This window comes from Pseudocercospora fijiensis, assembly GCF_000340215.1.
Source record: "Pseudocercospora fijiensis CIRAD86 unplaced genomic scaffold MYCFIscaffold_11, whole genome shotgun sequence".
NCBI lineage: Eukaryota > Fungi > Ascomycota > Dothideomycetes > Mycosphaerellales > Mycosphaerellaceae > Pseudocercospora > Pseudocercospora fijiensis.
In genome coordinates, this window is record NW_006921542.1 from 179,714 (window position 1) to 183,509 (window position 3,796).

Consider the following 3,796-nt stretch of genomic DNA (forward strand, 5'->3'; position numbering starts at 1 on the left):
ATAAGGGGGGCGATAAGGAATTAATTAAGGAACTTAGTACTTTTATACTATAGGATATGAAGAACACGCTTCCTAGGATACGCGACTATAGTTTATCGGATACCTACCTCTAGGACTATATACTAATACTATATAACGAGCCGGTTATAGTATCGCTATAGTATATAATCCGAATAAAGCGTAGCAAGTAGCGCTAGCACGGGCATAGAACTAAGATTGTACTAGCTAGCTTTAAGCCGTAGAATGTCTTCGTAGTAGACTTAGTACGTATCTATCTACCCCTATCTACTAAGTATATAAGACTAACATTTTTGTAGTATCTTTAGTAGCTAGCTATATAGAAAGAAGGTACCTAGTATTACGATAACATCCTAAGTACTAGTAATATAGCGTATAGAATCCTTATCGATACTTAGAGTAGCTAGACCGATACTACTAGGGCCGACCTTATTAAAGAGTTCGTATCTATAAGGAACAAGATAAATAGATATAGCGACAAGAAGTAGCTTATAGTAGTATATATAAGCTAGATTACAACTAGTATAACCCTCTCCCCTATAGATACTATTATTATTATCGACAATTAGTAGACTCCGGAGGCTAACATTTAAATAGGTAGAAGAGTATCTCGTACGGCCGGTGTTTAGAGGGTAGATTTTCCGGAGTCGTACCGATTTATAATAGTATCGGCTATAATTATATAGGTAGTATAGGTTATAAGTAGACAGGTACGAACTTAGGATATATAATAATCGCTCGGCTTCGAAAAGGAAATAAAGAGGAAAAAGAGTAAAGTATAATAGAATATAGCTATAGCGTACGTCGGCGCTAGTATTACGAGCGGAGGAAGTAGTATATAGAGTCGACGTCGATATAGTAGATACGCTATAAAATGTTAATATAAGTAAAGCAAGCCCTAACTTTATATTTATCCGCGCCTAATATAAATAACTACTACTATAGGTATAAATTAGCGATACGACTCGATAACCGACTTAGGGTACGAGTCGGCAAGCCTATATATTAGGAAGCGACCTAGACTACCGCTCTACCCTTTAAATTAGTAATACTACTCGATAACCGACTAGCTATCCGACTTAGCCCGACTTAGGTTACTAATCGGCAAACCGACGTATTAGGAAGCTACCTAAACTGCCGCCCTACTCTTTAGATTAGCGATACGACTCGATAACCGACTAGCTATCCGACTTAGCCTAGCTTAGGTTACTAATCGGCAAACCAACGTATTAGGAAGCTACCTAAACTACCGCCCTACCCTTCCTATCCCCTCTTACTATATATCCGTATAGTATATTTCCCTATATTCTATTACTACCTTTACGTATCGAGTATAAGGTTATTATATACCTATTGTTTTCGTAATAGAAACGCAACCTGTTTACGTAATTACTCTAACTCTAGTACTAACCGCTCTATCTCGTCTTATAGTTCTTTATTCGTCTTTTATTGTATAAATAGCGGCGGTCTATTCTTGCGGATATATAGCGCTACCCTATCCGAGATTCGAATGCTTCGTTTAATCTATCTATTCGGGTCCTCTATATTAGGAAAGGCTAACTAGCTACTACGTTTATCGACTCGATTAAGTACTAACGACTTAACTGCGTACTACGACTCTTAACTATCCTTTACCTTATCTATATTATCGAAGTTCCCTATCGTTCTAGTATTAAGTAGAATATATATAGTATAGACTCTAGGCTAGGAAACCGAATATAGTTAACTAGGTTATATAGTATAGGCGATCGGTTAAACAACCTCGTAACCGTAGCTAGAGCGATTAGCAACTAGCGCGCTAGCTAGAACTATACTCGGCGCTATAATACTATTTACTATATAGCGCCGCTATTATACGTACGAAGCTAGACTATAGTTAGGGCAAAGGCGTAGATAAGGTTAAGCTCGAGATAAGAACTATACCGGCGACAAAGAGTATCGCGAGGAGGACGCTACGGCTGCGGCTATCGCGGGCCTCTAGTAGAATAAGAAGCTAAACCCTATCTACTACGCGGCGCTACTATTATACTATAGAGCAAGATTATAGCTAGGGTAAAGGCGTAGGTAAAGTTAAGCTCGAGATACGAACTACGGCTACGGCTATCGTAGGCCTCTAGTAGAACAAGAAGTTAACCCCTATCTACTACGCGGCGCTACTATTATACTATAAAGCGAGATTATAGCTAGGGCAAAGATATAGGTAAAGTTAAGCTCGAGATACGAACTACGCCGGTAGTAAGAGCGGGCCTCTAGTAGAATAAGAAGCTAAACCCTATCTACTACGCGGCGCCGCTATTATACTATAGAGCGAGATTATAGCTAGGGCAAAGGCGTAGGTAAAGTTAAGCTCGAGATACGAACTACGCCGGCGGTAAGAGCGGGCCTCTAGTAGAATAAGAAGCTAAACCCTATCTACTACGTAGCGCCGCTATTATACTATAGAGCTAGATTATAGCTAGAGTAAAGGCGGTAAGAGTATCGCGAGAGAACGACCGAGTCGCCTTACTTACTCTCGGAGTATCCTATAACTATACCTTTGTTATTCTCGCTATATACTACTCCGACGTATACAAACTAGTATAATGCCGTTAGGTTAGAGAATAAGGGACCGTTTGTTCGGCTAGAGGGCTATAAGGATACTTAGGGATTCGAAAAAGTGCTATAGTCCCTTATTCTCTAACCTAACGGCATTACGCTAGTTTGTATACGTTAGAGCAAAAGCCGTTTAGAGTTAAGGTTAGGCCTATTATCGGCTTCGCGAAGGCTACCGATAAGATCTAGGTTTAGCGTTTTAGTAATACTAACTAGGTTAGATTCCGCCTTACCGACTATAGTATCCTAAATGCTATAACGCGATAGATTACTATAAATAATTACTTCTATTAATAGTACCGAATTACCCCTAGATACCTAGATAGTCCGGTACTTAACGTTAGTATACGCGCTAATTCCTAATACCTACCTACCGAGCTATATACAATCCGTACTAATTAGCCTTATCGACGCCTACTTAAAAGCGACTAGACTTCTAAGATGCTTAAATTCGTAGCTATATTTCTAAACCTCGATACTATATCTATTACCGGAACTCCCGGTACTAGGCTTAGGAATAGTCCGCGGCTCTTCCGTCTTACCGATCCTACTAGTAATTATTAGTTAACTCCTATAAAGCTATTTAGCTTCTTAGTAGGTACTAGTATAATTATAGTGCCCGGCTGTATCCTAGATACTCCTCGCGTAGGCGATAGTTCGAATTCGAAACCTAGTATACTATAGAAGGACTACTAGAACTTATAGAGCGTTAAGTTTACTAGACCTAGAAAATTGAATAAGTAGTCGGTCCTAGTTATTAACCGTAAGATTAATCGAGGCAATATACTATATAGTAACCTAGGTAGTTCTAAAAAGGCCTTTATAAAGCTCTATGGTAGTAAAGAGAAGTATCCGAAGATAACCGTAATTATCGTTAGTAAGCGTTACTATACTCGTTTCTACCCGACTCCTAGGTAGGATATATATAATAACTATTAGAACCTACTCGTAGGTATAGTCGTCGACTATAGTATCGCCGATAAGATCTATATAGGGTTAGGCTATAGGTATATTTAGGACTTTAAGGCAGAGTACGACCCGCTTACTACTTAGTTATAAAAGACGAAATTAATCTTAAGGCGGACGAACTTTAACAATTAAGATAGTAATATACCGCCTATCTAGCTATACGATAAAGGCTATATCTATCTGTCTACTAGTATACTACGTAGACCTCCTTTGCGAG